General features: G+C 37.0%; 1 pseudogene; it reads right to left on the minus strand.

Annotated features, from left to right (window-relative positions):
- Positions 1–161: 161 nt before the first annotated feature.
- LOC120178139 lies at positions 162–19,171 on the minus strand (annotated as a pseudogene).
- Positions 19,172–20,748: the final 1,577 nt, after the last annotated feature.

The raw sequence follows: 20,748 nt of genomic DNA on the forward strand, positions 1-20,748 counted from the left end.
TCACTTATTATTTATGTACCGAACATGGCACAAGTTGTTTAAAATTGCCATAAACATATGTTCTATGATAAAATCACTACATAAACTAAATTATTCCTGTAATTTCCTCCTTCATCCAATAAAGTAAGCAAATAAAGATAAAAAGTTGGTGAAAGGGATCTCTACATCCAAGCTGGGTTCTTCAATTTAGTCACAACTGCCTTGACTTGCAAGTAATTGCTCAGACAGTGAACACCCTTTTCTCTCCCATGTCCACTCATCTTGTACCCGCCAAATGGAATGGTTGCATCAAACACATCATAGCAGTTTATCCAAACAGTGTCGAATCTCAGTGCCCGAGTCAAGGTGTTTGTTGTTTCTAAGTCGTTGGTAAAGACACCGGCTGCCAGTCCGTATCTCGTGTAATTTGCCCTCCGAATAAGTTCATCCATGTCCTTGTGATTAAGGGAACATTGATAGAGATTACTATAGCCTAATCGTAGAGCCAAAGGCAAGGTTGATTGCTTACTTGAACTTCAGGATTGATTGAACTGGACCAAATATCTCATCCTGTGCAATCAACATATCTTCTTGATAAAAGGTGGAAATTTTTATCGGTTACCTATAGTATTCAATAGCATTCTTTGCAATCTGGTTACCGGATGAAGTTGTAAATTGCATACCTTTACGTTGGCGAAAACAGTGGGCTGAATATAGTAGCCCTTGTTCCCAGCCCTCTCTCCTCCGGCTACAAGAATCGCTCCACTTTCGACACCAGATCTTATGTACCTCAGGATATTTTTGAATTGTGTCGAATCAATCTGATTTCAGTATGAATTAGTATCAATATGACAACATTGCATTTTCATTGGTGTCAGTATGACATGAGATCTACTTCATTGAAGAAATTGTTCTGTTTACCTGGGGACCTTGTTCGGTCCTTGCCTTGAATGGATCACCAACGCTACGGTTCAACGCACGTGCCTTTGCCTTCTCTATAAACTCATCGTACACACTCTCGTGTACATAAGTCCGGGATCCGGTACAGAAACATTGTCCCTGCAAACAAAGGGTTTATAACTACAATCCATAAACAGAATCCCAATATAGAAACTAAATTTGGTGTTAGAAAAGCATTTTTCCTAGACATACATGATTAAAGAACAAAGCAAAGTGAGCCAACTCAACAGCCTTGTCCACGTCAGCATCCTTGCATACAATGAAAGGCGACTTTCCTCCAAGCTCCAATGTAACAGGCTTAAGATTGGTTTTTGCAGCAGTTGCGAGTGTAAAGATTAGCAAATGATGTCTAAACTATGAGAGTAAGAATGTGAAACAAGAAAAGAGAAATCATTCTGAGATTTTTATTATCTTCAAAGGGTGAGTTTTACAAGACTTAAGGAGTGAATTTATAGTGAGTACTATAGTTGTTACTAATGATGTAACTGACTTCAACAAACTAGCTGCTTCAACTAATCTGTTACAGTGTATCAATCCTCAACTGCACCATCATCATGCACAGCAGTTGCACGTGTGCTTATATGCCATACATTCATTTACACTAACATTCCCCTTGCAACCTTCAACTTCAAAACTTTTCCAGAACTCAAATTGATCTGCTTTTAAGTTGCATCACCAGTAACCGTTGTGTGTGTTTGAAAAACAAATATGTTGATAAAGGCTTGGTCAGCACATCAGCAACCTGCTCAACTGCAGGAACTTCATGCACTTGTAGCTGTCCCATAGCCACCATTTCTCGAACAAAAAACAAATCTAACTCAACATGTTTGAACTTGGAATGAAGTACAGTATTAGCACATACTGCCACTGCATTTGTATTATCACAGCACAATGTGGACTTACCATGTGAAACTACATGCGATTCCCCCAACAACGATCGAAGCCACACCATCTCAGTAGCTGCACAAGCCACACTTCTGTATTCAGCCTCAGCAGTTGAGCGTGCAACAACCTGTTGCTTTCTAGAGCTCCACAAGACCAAGTTCCCACAAAAATATATATAGAACCCCGAGGTTGACCGTCTATCATCAACATCTGAGCCCCAATTTGCATCTGTAAAACCAGTCAAAGCCATTCTCAATGAGGGTATAAACCGTAGTCCAAAGTCAACTGTGCCTTGTAGATAACGAAGTATTCGCTTGACTGCTTGAAAATGAACATCCAGTGGGGCTTGCATGAATTGACACACCCAGCTCACAGCAAACGCCACATCAGGTCGAGTAATCACAATGTACTACAGGGAACCTACAATGCTTCTATATCGTGCATCATCTTCAAGTGGTGTTCCTTCCTTGGATGACAGCTTGATGTTAGAGACCATAGGGGTGGGAAGGCTTTTCACTTCACCAAAACCATGCTTCTGTAGAAGATCTTGAATATACTTTTGTTGACTCAAAACAACATCACAACCTTCATAACTGACTTCCACTCCTAGGAAAAAACTCAATGATCCAAGATCTTTCAACGAAAACTGAGCATTCAGTCTGTCTATAACACTTTGAACAACCACCTCTTTATCCCCTATTAAGATGATATCATCAACGTACACCAGTAAGTGCACCAAACTATCCGAGGTCTTTCAAACATAAAGAGAGGCATCCGACTTAGCTAGGCAAAAACCTTCAGACTCCAGGTATGCCTTCAGTCGCTTAAACCAGGCCCTCGGTGCTTGTTTGAGCCCATAAATCGCCTTGTGTAGCTTACATATCAGCTCACCATTTCCTTGCTCATATCCTGGTGGTTGAGTCATGTACACCTCTTCAGTCAACAACCTATTCAAGAAGGCATTGTTGATATCGATCTGTCTCAGCTTCCATCCTCGTGACAAAGCCAAGGAAATGATTACCCTGACCGTTGCAGGCTTGACCACCGAGCTGAAAACTTCATCAAAGTCAATTCCCAGTTTCTGAAGGAAACCCTTTGCCACTAAACGTGCTTTATACCTTGAAATTGAACCATCAGCATTTCGCTTTATTCAAAAAATCCATTTACAATTTACTGCCTTCCTGTCTTTAAGAAGAGGAACTAGAGTCCATATGACATTCCTTACCAGGGCATCAAACTCAACTTGTGCAGCTTCTTTCCAATGAGAACTCATCAGGGCCTCTGTTATACTTGTTGGTTCTCGATCTGAACTTGCAATGTTGTAAACTTTCGGCTTCTAGATTTCATGCTTACTCCTAGTCATCATGGGATGTACATTGGAGACTGCTTGTGGTACATCAATCTCCACACCGGGTTCAACTTCAACACTCGTTTCTTGGACCCCGTGTGAACTGCCATTTCCACTACTCCTATTGTTTGTATTTGCCTCACCGTCATAATTTCCCTCTTGGACCCCATGTGAACTTTCATCACACCTACTCCCATATGCATGAGCATTGAATTCACGCATATAATGGTCGATCCCATTTTCATTATTATTTGCCGCACCACTATCTATTCCTTGGACTACGACATGTGCAATTGTCCCATGTGCGTGTGCATTGGAATCTCGCGTATAATGATCAATCCCATGTGCGTGTGTAATTCTTCCATTAAAATTACTCACATTATCAACGTTTCCCGCACTTTGGACTCCATGTGAGCCACCACCACATTCAATATTTAAATTTGCATTATTTTCTTCTTGGACCCTTGTGTTTGTCGCACCTTGCTCTGCACCATGCGCATGATTATTTAATTCTTCAACAGGTGAGCCACCACCACTTTCAATATCATTTTCTTCTCGGACCCATGTATTTGCCGAACCTTGGTTCCCATGTGAACCGTGCACATTTAATTCTTTAACATGGGTGGGCACCATGCCATGTGCATCAATATTTAACTCTTAAACGCATACATTTGTTGAAGTCTCAACATGAGTGGGCACCACGCCAAGGGCACTATTACTTGGACTTTGCGCATCATCATGCGCATCATGGTGAACGTTTATTAATTCAAGTGGTGTAGCCCCATGTTCATGTGCAATATCTCGCATAGCCCCAAGAGGCGTGGTCCCATGGTCATGAGCATTGTCTCGTATAGGTCCAAGCGGTGTGGTCACAAGGTTATCACCATGTACAGAAGACGATGTGGCTCCAACCCCATGTGCATTATGATGATTTCCAAGCAGTGTGGCTCCACGCTTATTATAGAATATAGGCAGTTGTCCAGTAGTGACAATTTCTTGTCTATGGCACTTGCACACAAGTTGATTCTTATCAAAAGGAAATACTTGCTCGTCAAACCTCACATGTCGAGACACAAAGACTCTGCCATCACTGTCTAGACATTTGTACCCATGATGTGAGGTGTTGGGCCCAAGAAACACACACTGCCTTGACCGAAAATCCAATTTATGTTGATTAAATGGTCTCAAGAAGGGAAAGCAAGCACACCCAAACACTCTTATTCCCGAGTAGTCAGGAGCTTTTTGATAGAGAACCTCAAATGAGGTCTTGCCTGAAATAACCTCATATGGGAGTTTGTTTATGATATACACTGCCATAGTAAAGGCATAACTCCAGAACTTTATTGGCAGTGATGCTTGAGCTAACATGGCTAGTCACATCTCAACAATGTGGCAATGTTTACATTCAGCCTTCCCATTCTGCTCTGACGTGTTAAGACAAGAGATTCGATGATGTACTCTATTGGTAAAAAACCAACTCTTCAGAGCCTGATATTCACCTCCACCATCACTCTGCAATGCTTTGATTTTCTTCCCAAATTGAACCTCGACTATTTTAACAAGATTAAGAAAGCATTGGTTGACTTCATATTTCTTTCTAATTAGATACACCCAAGTATGTTTGTTGAACACATCAATAAATGATACATAATATACGTAACCTTCAGTCGAAACTACAGGAGCAGGTCCCCACACATCTGACACAACCAGCTGAAAAATTTCTTTGTATTCAGTCAACGAATTACAAAAGACAGCTTGTGAGCCTTGCCTTGTAAACATGCAGAACAAACATTGTTCAATTTGTTTTCACTAGAAGAAACATTACACATTTTCACAACATCTTTGACAGTTTTCTCACAGGAGTATCCTAAGCGCCTATGCCAAAGTTCCAGACTGTTTGAAGCCTTGGTCACATTATTCACCATGCAACACGATTTCTTTTCTTCATACGGTAACAGCTGGTATAAACCTTCACGTGTAAGCTTCCCTCTCAACAGAATGGTATGAGTTTGTGCATCCTTCACCAAGCATTCAAAAGGGTGAAACTCAATAAATACATTGTTATCACGAGTGAATTGAGATACTGATAATAACTTCTTCTTAATGTGTGGGACATGTAGCATATTTTGTAACACCATAGGTCTGAGACTAGAAGACAGAAAGCCTCGACCAACATGATCAATTTTAATTCCTTCACCATTTCCCATTAGAAGAGTGTTGTTATCTTTGTATGTCATACCTGAATTGAACGGTACAAGATCATTTGATACATGATGAGTGGCACCCGTGTCTGGATACCACAAAGCATTGGAGTGTTTTGGAACACTGTGAGCTACTGCCATACTAGGTGTAGACACCTAATTTCGCCCTCATATTATTACGATCATACTACTATAATATATTTATATATTGATTTATCTCATTATAATTATATTATATGGTATGTATAACACATGTTTTTAAATGTTTTGTAACAGGTCCTATATTACAACAAGTGCTAAGCCCAATACACAACAAGCCTGTTTACAAAAGAGGTAGCCCAACGGTTCAGGGCCCGAACCAGCCTCCAAGCCCGGATCAGCTAGGGTTTTCGAACCCTAGCTTGCCCATCTTGTTCCAGCAGTCATCACCAGCGCCGCAGGGAACCTCCCATGAACGAGTTTCACGGCCGCACGTCTCATCACCAGTAACCCCGTAACATCCGACGCATGAAACAAGGACAACCACAAGCATTAGAATCCTAGTTCAAATAGGATGCTAAAAATAGGTTTTTTTTTCAGATTATAAATAACCATGTAATCTCACGAAAAGGAGGGGATTGGAAAGTTACATGCCAAATACGGAGAAAATCCTTGGAGTACGAAAGGAAAAGCCAGAGAGCATTCGGAAATCAACGAACAAAAGAAAAAGGAAAAGAAAAGAGAAAGAGGAGGAAAAACTTTTACCTATTTCTCTAGATTTGCATCGATTCAAGCCCTATCTCGAGAAACCGACCCCATATCCCTACTAAGGTCGAGGAGACGCGTCGAACGGTGGTCATTTCGTCCCCAAACGCTATCGACGGAAAGCGATCGCCGCCGGTCAGTGGCGGCCGACACGGTGGCTTGCCACCGAAGTCTGGAGACGCGAGAGCTCCGGTGGAAGCTTCTTCAAACTCTCTCCTTGACTCTCTCTCTCTCTTTCAACGCATAAATGGAGGAAAATGAAGAAAATGGCTTGTTTTAGCCATGTTTGGGACTTATATAACTCGCATGAAACGACGTCGTTCTGTCAAGGATCTCCAACGTGTTTTCCTGCTAGGGGTAAATGGCAATTTAAGCCCTTCTTTCCTTGCAATGTTTTATTTCAGACATTTAATAAAATTTAATTTAATTTATTTGAAGCACTTAGGTTTCATTTTTTATATTTTAGTCATGTTTTCTACATATTATGCATTTTGGTTAATATCCGAATTTGGCCCTAATATTTGTGCATATTTTATTTTGGTCACTAATTAAATATATTACATTTTTATTTTTTTTATTTTTTTTATTTTTTGTTTAATTTTATTTATTTCCATTATTAAATACTATGTTATATATATATATATTATTTTAATAGGTAGCGGTTTGATTATTTTAATAGGTAGTGGTTTGATTATTTTAATATGTAGTGGTTTGATTATTTTAATAAGTAGTGGGTTATTTATTTATTTATTTGGTAATTTCGTTTTTCTCTTTTATTTTTTTTATTTCATTTTTATTCCTTTTTTAAAATTGTTAGATATTATTATTAGTTGTTATTTTTTAGTTTTATTTAGATAATCATTTTTTAGGTTTTTTTATTTCATTTAACTATTTTTTCCTTTATTCATATATATATTATTTTATTATTTCTTTTACTTTTACTTTTTTTATATTTATTTTTTTCATCGATTTCATTATTATTATTATTATATTAATACTTTTTGTTTTATTTTTTTTAATTTTATTTTACAATTTAACATTTTTGACTTTTTAAGGGATAATTTCAATCGATCAAAGGTAAGCAATTTGAATTTAATTTTTAAATTTTAATTTCGAATTTTCGCAACTAAGACAACCGACAAATTAATTGGTACCGAAAGGGCGGTTCAAGGGTGCTAATCCTTCCTTGATCGTAACCGACTCCCGAACTCGACACATTTCTGGTAAAAACGCAGATCAGATAAGATGGTGTCTGACCCACCTAAATTCGTTTTAACGTGGTCGGTGGCGACTCCAATCCATTTAATTCAAGTCGAAGCCCAATTGCGGGACCCAACCGAAAGACGGTTGCGATAGCTTGGCGACTCCGCTGGGGACAGGTAAGTGAGTCAGGCCGAAATTAATTTCTGGTTGTATTTTTTTAGCGAAAATTACAAGTTTAAATTTTAATTTATTTATTCGATTCTAATTATTTACCTTTGATTATTTTTCAAATAAATAGTTGTACTAACATTTTTTAACGATTTGAGATTTTTCAAAGTTTTCATCTCAAGCTCTATACCCGAGCTCCAAACCCTATTTAAGTGGGGGTGAAAGCGACGCCTTCGTGTGAATTTATTCACCGTGCGGGCCTAGCAAGTAGCCTTCGGGATTCATATACCTTATGTCTTCGTGTGGATTTATTCACCGTGCGGGCATAAGGGAATGTGTCCTCTCGAGTTTAACTTAGTCCACACAAGCTTGTAATAGGCTTAGGACTAAGGGTCTGGCAAGCCCAAGGGGGCACCGGGAAGGAGAACTCGAGTACCTTTTTAGAACCTAAATCGGGAGAGTGCAGGGAATTAGAGCTCACCCCAAGACCTCATTCCAAACCCTAGGATGCTTTGTTTCCTGCTTTATTTTCTGTTCAGAGCATGCGAACTAGACAAATATGCGGCTAGGATTTATTTGAAATTAGCATGCGGGATATGGATCACGTCCGGGTAGGAATATTAAGCATGTTCGGGTAGATTATCATGTGGGGTAGGATTTTTTATTTTTTATTTATTTTGATTTACCTCACTAACCCCTTTTATTTTTTGTTCTATTTCATTTTGTTTTCATCATTCGCATCATTTAAAACGAGGTGTTGATCCACCAAAAATGTGTTTGTTAAACATAAATAATCTGCGTTAATGGACAAAGGAGTTATAATACAAAGAGACAAAAAGCTCAGAAGTCCAACCGTGATCAAAGAATACTCAGAGGCAAGGGTTGCAGGGGCAAGACGAGGAAATGGTTACTGACCTGGAGAGTCCTTTCAAAAATTACGAGAACAAGATGGTGAAACCCTAGCTAAGCCGGAGACCATCATTGATGAATTCCAAAAACAAGTCGACAAACTTCGGATGGAGGGTTCCAATGGTACTTTCGTTTGGAACGAGCTCGGCATAGAGTGAAGGCCGGAGATGCAGTCATTCAAGACCTTTTTTGGGGCAAGCAACTTATCACCCGCACAAGTTTAGCCAAAGGAACCGGAATGGTTTGACAGGATATTCAACCGGTGAAAAAGCGGAAGACGAATCAACTTTCCAGAGGCTGTGCAGGATCTATACCATCAAAAAAGTTTTTTGTCTCTTCAGACGTAACATTTTTGTCCCCAATAAGGATTATTCAGAATAATAGGCACATTTTTCGGATCAATGCCTCGAACATTTCATGCATCATACATTCAGACATATTGTGCATTTTGTTACTTTTCTTTACATTCGCATTATGATTCCCTTTTTTTCATTGCATTCACATGTCTCATCAAAAATGAGAATATTCCGATCCTATGACATATAAGGAGCTTTACCAACAGTTGTTTGATGCACACGTGGTGCCCATGAAGCCCCGTACCCCAGGTAGTATGATGAGAACGCTCATTGCGAAAATCATAGCGGAGTCCCAGGGTGCACTATCGAGAATTACTCCACCATCAAGAGAATCATACAGAAAATACATAACAAGAATCGGATCGACTTCAACAACTTGGGGGCATCCAAGTGAGGCATATCATTTCATCATTTGAGCCATTCTGTTTGGATTTGTTTTTTCATTCTTTTCTCAAGTTTTTGCAAGGACTTTTAAATAAATTTATGTTGCTTTAATGATGGCGAGCAATAAATCACATTTGCAAACTTGCAATTCTTTGAATATCATTTGAATTAAGAAACTCTGTGAGTGGTTCAAAGTTACGGATCTTTGACAAAGTAACATGTTTTAAAACAATGACCTTGACCTTACCCAGAATATACACTCAAACACCGTACCATGCTCTTGCAATTAACCAATGTAACCTTTTCCTTTTATAAGGTGCGAACAACATGGGGCATCATTTGCATATGACCATTACTATGCTTTTTATTTAGGACGTTCAATGACGATGATGATCTTTACAAATGAAAGAGTCGAGTAGGTGAATCCAGTTTAGGTCAGTTGTTTGAAAATTGAACTCTAAAGATGAGATTCCTTGACTTTCAAAAACACCTAGACTATGACAGGTTCTTCTTGACAATCTTAAGAAATTAAATCCGTAAAAACTGAGCTATTCCGCTAAGGCAATTGGTTATAGAGGAAACTTGAAAGCACTGGCCTTATGAGTAGATTACGTTCAAACCATGACATTGCTCGGACACTTGGCAATTCGGTGTTTGCTCCACTGCTCTTGTCAGGCTGAAGACTCTGTGATGAGATGAACCCTTCAGTTAACTTGATAATTGTGATTATAATATTAAGCTGTCCCTCTAAAGCAATTGGTTAAACGCCCCGGCTTTATGGATTCAGCTAGTCAGATAACGACAAATTAAATCAAATTTATCTAAGCAAGAAATTTTCGGTAAAATGGACTAAGGGAGTTAAGGAACACCTGTTATAGTCAACTACACATGAGCACTCAAGAATTTCATTTTTAGACCGATGTTTTTGCACTGCCTTTGTTAGAGGAGCCTACAAAGCTTGAACAAATAGAAGATTTCAGAGGACTGAAATAAAAGGTCTAGTAAGTGATCATGCTAGTTGCGTCATTTTGTCCGCACCCAATTGAAGTGCCAAAGCATGTCAAGATATTTAAAAAAAAATGACATTTTTTTCCAAAACCTTAGAAATGAGGTCAAGCTAAAGCCAACCCATCTATTTGAACATTTGTCAAAGAGCTGTAACTCTGAAAACATTAAAAGAGCTATTGATTCCTTTGATATTCTTTGAACTCACGTTTATAACTTGATTCAATTGCGAATAATATTTTACAGCATTTTTATCATTTTCTCTCCTGAAACAAGAAAAATGAGAAAAACATTTTCAAACAGAACAATCTCAGATATGAAATGTCTGTAAAGCCCAAGCTTGAGAAGCAAATGGGGCACGATTGATTCCATGGACCAGATTGGCAGACAAAACACGAGACTCTAGTCCAAGAGATAAAGCATAATTCATTCATGTTGCATACATTTTAGAGCATCATATTTATCATTTTCCACATACATAATTTTTTGCAGCTTTTAGAATCAAGTTTCGACTTCAAGACGAAGGATACTCGATTCAAAAGCACCTTTAAAGATTGATGTTGGTTGCTTGACTCGGCAGCAAGAAGCTACACTTCAACCAACTCGACAGATTGAAAGATCGACATTTATTTCCAATATAAATTTTGTCTCGCTTGAGACAATCTCATTTAATTTATCTCACTTGAGATTTTTTTTTCTTAAAACAAGATTTGTCTCGCTTGAGACCGTTTTCACCATAAATAAGGCATTTCATTTCACTCGAAAGAAGATTTATTTCACTCAAGATTGTTTTTCTTAAAACACATTTTGTCTCCCTTGAGACGGTTTCTTTTGTCTCCCTTGAGACAGTTTCTTTTGGAACTAAGTTTTGTCTCTCTTGAGACAGTTTTTCTTGAAACAAAATTTTGTCTCCCTGGAGACAGTTTCTCTTGAAACATAAACATTAAAAACATTTCCATTAAAATGAATTTTGTCTCTCTTGAGATAGTTTCCCTTGAAACAAAGTTTGTCTCCCTTGAGACAGTTTCTTTTTGAACTAAGTTTTATCTCACTTGAGACAGTTTCTCTTGAAACAACACAATTTTCTCGAGAGTAGATTTCAACTTCACGACGGAAGATATCTAACTCGGAGCCAAACTTCACAGTAAAGAGGTCTCAACGGTTTCAACTTCACGGCGAAGGGAATCGTGTCCACCCGCAACATACAATACTTGGATTTCAACTTCACGGCGAAGGATATTCAAGTCAAGGCTCAACTTCACGACAAAGGGGCCACCCGCGATTGCAACTCCACGACGGAGGATATCGTACCACTCAAGACAACGCAAGTTCAACTTCACGGCGAAGATACCGCTGGTTGTCAATAAATAACTTCTCAATTTCAGAGCCAATTTCAACTTCACAACGAAGGATATTGGACTCAAGACAACGCAAGTTCAACTTCACGACGAAGGGACCGCTGGTTGTCAATAAACAACTTCCCAATTTCATAGCCAATTTCAACTTCACAGCGAAGGATATTGGACTCCAGACAACGCAAGTTCAACTTCACGACGAAGGGACCGCTGGTTGTCAACAAACAACTTCTCAATTTCAGAGCCAATTTCAACTTCACAACGAAGGATATTGGACTCCAGACAACGCAAGTTCAACTTCACGACGAAGGGACTGCTGGTTGTCAATAAATAACTTCTCAATTTTAGAGCCAATTTCAACTTCACAACGAATGATATTGGACTCCAGACAACGTAAGTTCAACTTCACGACGAAGGGACTGCTGGTTGTCAATAACCAACTTCACAATTTCAGAGCCAATTTCAACTTCACAACGAAGGATATTGGACTCCAGACAACGTAAGTTCAACTTCACAACGAAGGGACCGCTGGTTGCCAACAAACAACTTCTCAATTTCAGAGCCAATTTCAACTTCACAACGAAGGATATTGGACTCCAGACAACGTAAGTTCAACTTCATGACGAAGGGACCGCTGGTTGTCAATAACCAACTTCTCAATTTCAGAGCCAAGTTCAACTTCACAACGAAGGATATTGGACTCGAGACAACACAAGTTCAACTTCACAACGAATGGACGGCTGGTTGTCAACAAACAATTTCCTGGTTCCAGAGCCAATTTCAACTTCACGACGAAGGATGTTGGCCTCGAAACAACGCAACTTACATTGGATTTCAACTTCACGACGAAGGATATCCAATACCTAGGCTCAACTTCACGACGAAGGGGCCCTATACGATTCCAACTTCACAAACAGATTGACCCAACTTCACGACGAATGAGTCATCTGTAACACAATATCACCAAAGTCTTCAGGTCAAGTTTCATCTTCACGACGAAGTATCTTGAGCCAGAAGACGATCCAGGAACTACTGGTCAAAGCTTCGAGTTCGATTTCAACTTCACGACAAAGGATTTCGTTCCGACTTGACCTCACGACGATGGAGTTATTTCATATTTCAGTTCAAATTGACAAATCAGTCTTCATATCGGATTTCAACTCTACGACAGAGGATATTCGATATGGATGAAATTTGTGTCTTGTAATATTTGCTCTATTTTCGTTACACGATAATGAGCAAAGAGGGGCAGCTGTAGACACCTAATTTCGCCCTCATATTATTACGATCATACTACTATAATATATTTATATATTGATTTATCTCATTATAATTATATTATATGGTATGTATAACACATGTTTTTACATGTTTTGTAACAGGTCCTATATTACAACAAGTGCTAAGCCCAATACACAACAAGCCTGTTTACAAAAGAGGTAGCCCAACGGTTCAGGGCCCGAACCAGCCTCCAAGCCCGGATCAGCTAGGGTTTTCGAACCCTAGCTCGCCCATCTTGTTCCAGCAGTCATCACCAGCGCCGCAGGGAACCTCCCATGAACGAGTTTCACGGCCGCAAGTCTCATCACCAGTAACCCCGTAACATCCGACGCATGAAACAAGGACAACCACAAGCATTAGAATCCTAGTTCAAATAGGATGCTAAAAATAGGTTTTTTTTTTCAGATTATAAATAACCATGTAATCTCACGAAAAGGAGGGGATTGGAAAGTTACATGCCAAATACGGAGAAAATCCTTGGAGTACGAAAGGAAAAGCCAGAGAGCATTCGGAAAGCAACGAACAAAAGAAAAAGGAAAAGAAAAGAGAAAGAGGAGGAAAAACTTTTACCTATTTCTCTAGATTTGCATCGATTCAAGCCCTATCTCGAGAAACCGACCCCAGATCCCTACTAAGGTCGAGGAGACGCGTCGAACGGTGGTCATTTCGTCCCCAAACGCTGTCGACGGAAAGCGATCACCGCCGGTCAGTGGCGGCCGACACGGTGGCTTGCCACCGAAGTCTGGAGACGCGAGAGCTCCGGTGGAAGCTTCTTCAAACTCTCTCCTTGACTCTCTCTCTCTCTTTCAACGCATAAATGGAGGAAAATGAAGAAAATGGCTTGTTTTAGCCATGTTTGGGACTTATATAACTCGCATGAAACGACGTCGTTCTGTCAAGGATCTCCAGCGTGTTTTCCTGCTAGGGGTAAATGGCAATTTAAGCCCTTCTTTCCTTGCAATGTTTTATTTCAGACATTTAATAAAATTTATTTTATTTTATTTCAAGCACTTAGGTTTCATTTTTTATATTTTAGTCATGTTTTCTACATATTATGCATTTTGGTTAATATCCGAATTTGGCCCTAATATTTGTGCATATTTTATTTTGGTCACTAATTAAATATATTACATTTTTATTTTTTTATTTTTTTTATTTTTTGTTTAATTTTATTTATTTCCATTATTAAATACTATGTTATATATATATATATTATTTTAATAGGTAGCGGTTTGATTATTTTAATAGGTAGTGGTTTGATTATTTTAATATGTAGTGGTTTGATTATTTTAATAAGTAGTGGGTTATTTATTTGGTAATTTCGTTTTTCTCTTTTATTTTTTTTATTTCATTTTTCATTTTTATTCCTTTTTTAAAATTGTTAGATATTATTATTAGTTGTTATTTTTTAGTTTTATTTAGATAATCATTTTTTAGGTTTTTTTATTTCATTTAACTATTTTTTCCTTTATTCATATATATATTATTTTATTATTTCTTTTACTTTTACTTTTTTTATATTTATTTTTTTCATCGATTTCATTATTATTATTATTATATTAATACTTTTTGTTTTTTTTTTTTTTTTACAATTTAACATTTTTGACTTTTTAAGGGATAATTTCAATCGATCAAAGGTAAGCAATTTGAATTTAATTTTTAAATTTTAATTTCGAATTTTCGCAACTAAGACAACCGAAAAATTAATTGGTACCGAAAGGGCAGTTCAAGGGTGCTAATCCTTCCTTGATCGTAACCGACTCCCGAACTCGACACATTTCTGGTAAAAACGCAGATCAGATAAGATGGTGTCCGACCCACCTAAATTCGTTTTAACGTGGTCGGTGGCGACTCCAATCCATTTAATTCAAGTCGAAGCCCAATTGCGGGACCCAACCCAAAGACGGTTGCGACACTAGGCACAGTGGATACAAATGTTGTAGGTGCAATATGAACAAACGAATCTTGTCCTTCTGTTAATGTATGATGAGCTACACAGTCCCCAAAAAAGGTATTCATTACCTGATTCGAGGAGTAAGACAGTCCTTGACGAGTCAAAGTATAGGGCATAACCTGCATCGAGCTGGATGGATAGTGGTAGAAAACAGGAGAATTCAGCGTGTGATTATACGCATGTCCATTCACATGAACAATCTGTTCAGACGGTTTCTTCCACTGCTCAGCAGACTGATCTTCATTGGCAACTCCAGTGAAATCTCGATCAAAACGACGATAACACCGCTGAATAATGTGCCCAACTTTCCACACAACTGGCACTGTGGTCGATTCGAATTATTAAACTTTCCTCTTCCTCGACCACGATAGCCTCCCTGCTGACTTCCTTGTTGACCTCTCACGGAATAAATTGTTTCTGCTGACTTCCGTTTGGTTAAAAAGCCATATTTGCAGCAATACCATCGCTTAAAAAAGCTTTTTGCCTAGCCTCACAGTTCAGAAGCATTTCAGTGAGACTATCCAAGGATACTACATCACGAGACGCTATAGCAATAATGGACTCGAATTCCATTGACAACCCAGCAAGAATCACACTTACTTGTTTTTGTTCAGGTACATCACAACCAGCAACATTCAACAAATCACAAACTGTCTTGATCTTGGCTAAATAATCACTCACAGTCAATCCAGCTTTCCTCTGAGAGTGCAAACTATGTCTAAGAGAAGAAATCTTGGCACTAGAACGAACTCCAAACAACCTTGAAACTGCATTCCAGATTGTACGAGCGGATGTGAGCCCCGTGAGATGTGGCAAAACCTCCATGCTAACCGTTGTCAACAACCACAAAGCAAGCGACTTGTCTTGTTGCCTATGCACAATATACACTGGATTTTCCTCAATCTACCCAGACTCATTTGCAACAAACTGAGAAGGAGCATGACTATCACCAGAGATATAGGCCAACAATCCATAGCCATCAATTATAAGGGTCACCTGATGCTTCCAAAGAAGGTATGTTGACTCGGTAAGTTTTATGACATCCTGTTTAGGTATATGTTGCACACTGGACAGGACTGGAGAACCATATGACGATGAAGTAACTGTGGTATTCACCGGAGACTGAACACCAGCTTGTTGCAAGTCCACCATCTTCAAAGAAAAGCAAGAACCTTCAAGAACCTCCAAGAAAAGAAGCAAAACAGAAACTGCAGGACCGTTTTGGCGATTGATACCATGTAAAGATTAGCAAATGATGTCTAAACTATGAGAGTAAGAACGTGAAACAAGAAAAGAGAAATCATTCTGAGATTTTTATTATCTTCAAAGAGTGAGTTTTACAAGACTTAAGGAGTGAATTTATAGTGAGTACTATAGCTGTTACTAATGATGTAACTGACTTCAACAAACTAACTGCTTCAAGTAATCTGCTGCAGTGTATCAATCCTCAGCTGCACCATCATCATGCACAGCAGTTGCACGTGTGCTTATATGCCATACATTCATTTACACTAACAGCGAGAACAATTTTTTCAGTATCACTTGATCCAGTGAAAGCAAGCTGTAAAAATTATTAGGTTACAAATGAATTAATGTTGAATTGAAGTGACTAGATCTTTTAAGAATGTGAAGCACCTTATCCACTTCCATATGACTGGAAAGAGCAGCACCGGTAGTTGAACCGAAACCCGAAACCACATTTAGAACCTGGAGGAAGTCTAGCCTGTGGAAACGATTCCCACCCAGAATGACTAAAAGAAGTTTAAATATATATATAAAAAAATCAATCAAGAACAACTAAAGGATTTCAATGATTAAGTTACAAAACCATGCATACAGGGAAAAACAACTGTGTTTCACATTCTTATAAACTACCTATTGAAGTAGCTTGGCTGCAAAAAGAGCAGACAAAGGTGTCTGCTCTGCAGACTTGAGAACGATGGTGCAGCCACATGCTAGGGCAGGCCCAACCTTCCAAGCAAACATGAGAAAAGGAAAATTCCATGGAATAATTTGACCAGCTACACCAATTGGTTCGTTTATGGTTTGAACGTGGTGTGGACCATCAGCCGAAACAGTGAGACCATGAACCTTGTCTGCCCAACCTGAACAAGCCAAAGAACACAGTGCGTAAAATATTTAACAAAACACTAGCAAAAACGTTTGAGTACGGTTTTCAGTGACTCGACTGACAAGCATAGTACCGAATTACTCGTGAGATCATTGTAGTTTGATCTTAGCAGACTGTTCATACGGTTTTCCATTATCCCAAGTCTCGAGCGTCGAAAGTTCCTCCGTATGCTTGTCAAGGAGATCAGCGAACTGAAACAATACCTTTACTCTTTCCTGGAATACGATAGACACAGTTTAACAGGTTGAAGATTATTTAATATGATAGAAGAAATAAAAATAGAAAAAACTATGAAGTTACATAAGCAGTCATCCTTGGCCAAGGCCCTTCATCAAATGCCTTACGAGCAGCAGAAACTGTTGCATCGATATCTTTGGCATCACCTTCAGAAATATGAGCAATCACATCTCCTGTCCTGGGATCATATGTTGGAAACGTTTTACCTGATGGATTAAGGGATTTAGTAAGTACCTGAAGAATAGTTACCATAACATGCCTAGTGACACATTTACAGGTACATCAACTACAATGCAATGAGTAAATGAATATAAGAGACAAAAAGCCAGCCTGATGCCGAATCTACAAAGTTCCCGTTAATTAAAACCTGAGTGCAGTTCACTTTGATGGAAGGAGTGATCGGGTTGTCAACAGAAGAGGAGGTGCTGTAAGTAGAAACCACTCTGCCCACTCCAGAAATCCTCCCTATAAGGAAAAGTTCAACCATTAGAATCTATTGGGTGGTCTTACCCGTAAAAGAGATGTTGTTCCTTAGGACCCAGGTTCGAATAACTGGTACGCAGCATGGTTTTCAGAACCGGACCGGTTAGCGTACCGGTCATGCTACCGGTTCACTGGTTCAACCGGTCGAACCGGTCTGACCGGTCGGAAGAATCGGACGACATCATAATTATTTAAAAAAATAAATAAAAATATTAAAAATATTTAATAAAAAATAATTTTTTATATCACAAGTCATATTCAAAGCAAGTCATAACATATATAAGTTAAAAACCATAAAATCAAGTGAAACAAAATGATTTAAATCAACTACAACATAATATTTAAGGTAAAACATATTAAATAATAAATATAATTATATAACTATAATTAAAAAAAATAAATTTGGGGCTAAAAAAATCATAACAAAATGATATTGTTTGGTTTAATTTTTTTTAAACAATCTTACATGATTAAGAAACATAGAAGAACATCCCAAAAGTCTAAAGAGTAAAAATATGAGAACAAAACAATCTCACATGGCTAAGAAACATAAAAGAGCATCCCAACTAACTTCTATAAATAATAGAGGTAATTTGGCATTCAAAATCATAGATCCTTTTGGTGAGCATTGAGTGAACTATTTTTTACTTCAATCAAGCTCGAATTTTAGGCTTCAATCGAGCTTCTAATTTTTTTTTGAGTTCAAGCCTTTTCGAGTTCAAGTTTCAATATTATATTTTGAATTCGAGTTGAACTTGATAATTTTTAGCTCGTGAATTTGAGTCGAGTTGAGATTACTTTTAAAGTTTTCAAGTTTGATTCGAGCTCAGCAATACTCGAGTTCGACTTGGCTCGTTTAACAAACGACGTCGTTTGGTTTAATTTAAAAAAAAAAAAATTGGTGGTTTTTTTGTTTTTTCCGGTTTTTAGCCTGTCCGGTTTGAGCGGTTTCGGCCGGTTCACTAGTAGCGATTCAACCGGTGTAGATTGAACCGGACTAGGCAGTGATTCCCGGTTGAACCGACCGATCCGGTTTTCAAAACACTGGTACGCAAGATTTACATGCATTATCAATATATATTTTAAAAGAAAAAAATAAAAGAAAATATATACAAGTATATAATGTATTATATTATTTTAATAATAATTAAATAAAATAGTAGTATTAAAAGAAAATATAATGTTACGGTAATCGCTTTTGTTTAATAGTTTTAGAATACAAAAGAACATATTAGTGTTCTATATTAAAACTAAAATCCAACATGTGATTCAACGTCTACTAAATCTTAAGTTTACTTTTTGAAATTTTTTACTCCTTAAAATCTTTTGATCAACCAGACATGAACACATTGCCATTTTTATTTTTTTTTTACAAAATCTCAGAAGTAATAAAAGAACGATCACTTATCAGATCAGTCATATTTAACATTCATATTACGTTTAGATCATAGGTAAGTTTCCAAATGTTTTTAGAAAAAGATAGAACAATGAAGCAATCAATTGAAATACAAATATACCTTTAGTAAGCAGAGAAGAGGAGGAAGCCAGTGAGCTAGAAAGCAATGAAGAAATCCTCCGAGCTGCCATTTCCGATTTATCAAACGACAAAACACGAATTTGGAAGCCGAATCAAACGCGGTTTTCAGCTTCGTTTTCTTCACCGGAGAAAGGAGATGTTGGCGAATCGAATGAGAAACGGGCCACGGAATTTATATAGGTAGGCGGGAGGCGTGGAAGATTAAGGCAGTAGGCGGGGTGTGTGGAAGATCAAGGCAGTGTGGTATTGTAACATGAATCGGTGCCACGTGGAGAGGAAAACAAGATGTGAGTTTGGTTGCTTTGAATCCCAAAATATATGAATATCCACAGAAGTGGCGCCGTTTCTACTTTAAGTGGTACTTTAAGTGGTGTTTGTTTTTATTGTACAACCTCTTCAAATCACTTATTTCTGTGTCGCGCAGACCACGCGCAGACATTAAGTTTCGCAGACTGTTTGTTTTTTAGAAAACATAAGCTCTTCAAACGTCTGCGCGAGCTCTTCTTGGTGCAGATTTGGTTTTATGTCTTCAAAGGTCTTCAAACATCTTCAAGAACAATTATAAAATATAGTTATTTATTAAAATAATTTTAAATAATTTAATAATGTTATTTATTTTAAAATAATTTATTATAAAATAATTTATTATAAAATAAATTATTTTAAAATAAATTATTATAAAATATGGATTGATTTATTTTAAAATAATTTATTTTAAATAATTTATTAGTATAGATTGATTTATTTTAAAATATGGATTGATTTATTTTAAATAATTTATTAGTATGGATTGATTTATTTTAAAATATGGATTGATTTATTATTGTAGTTGTATGGATTGATTTATTTTAAATAATTTATTAGTATGGATTGATTTATTTTAAAATATGGATTGATTTATTTTAAATAATTTATTAGTATGGATTGATTTATTTTAAAATATGGATTGATTTATTATTGTAGTTGTATGGATTGATTTATTTTAAATAATCTATTAGTATAGATTGATTTATTTTAAAATATGGATTGATTTATTTTAAATAATTTATTAGTATGAATTGATTTATTTTAAATAATTTATTTGTATGGATTAATTTATTTTAAAATATGGATTGATTTATTATTTAGTTGTATGGATTGATTTATTTTAAATAATTTATTAGTATGGATTGATTTATTTTAAAATGGATTGATTTATTTTAAATAATTTATTAGTATGGACTGATTTATTTTAAATAATTTATTTGTATAGATTGATTTATTTTAAAATATGGATTGATTTATTATTGTAGTTGTATAGATTGATTTATTTTAAATAATTTATTAGTATGGATTGATTTATTTTAAAATATGGATTGATTTATTTTAAATAATTTATTATTGTAGTTATATGGATTATTTAAATTTCAGTATTGTAAAACTAAAATTATTTAAATCTCAGTATTGCAAAACTCTTTTAAATTTAAAAAATCAATTTATTTATATTTCAGTTCATTTTAGCAGTCTGCATACGTTAAAAAATAAACATTTTTCTTCTTGCAGACTGCAGACTTTTGGTCCACCTCTTCTGCCGCAGATGTATGCAGATACAAACACCAATTAAGTAAAACGAGAGTTGCGTTTACCGC

The sequence above is a fragment of the Hibiscus syriacus genome, unplaced genomic scaffold (genome assembly GCF_006381635.1).
Source record: "Hibiscus syriacus cultivar Baekdansim isolate YM2019G1 unplaced genomic scaffold, ASM638163v2 tig00112344_pilon, whole genome shotgun sequence".
In the NCBI taxonomy this organism is placed as follows: domain Eukaryota; kingdom Viridiplantae; phylum Streptophyta; class Magnoliopsida; order Malvales; family Malvaceae; genus Hibiscus; species Hibiscus syriacus.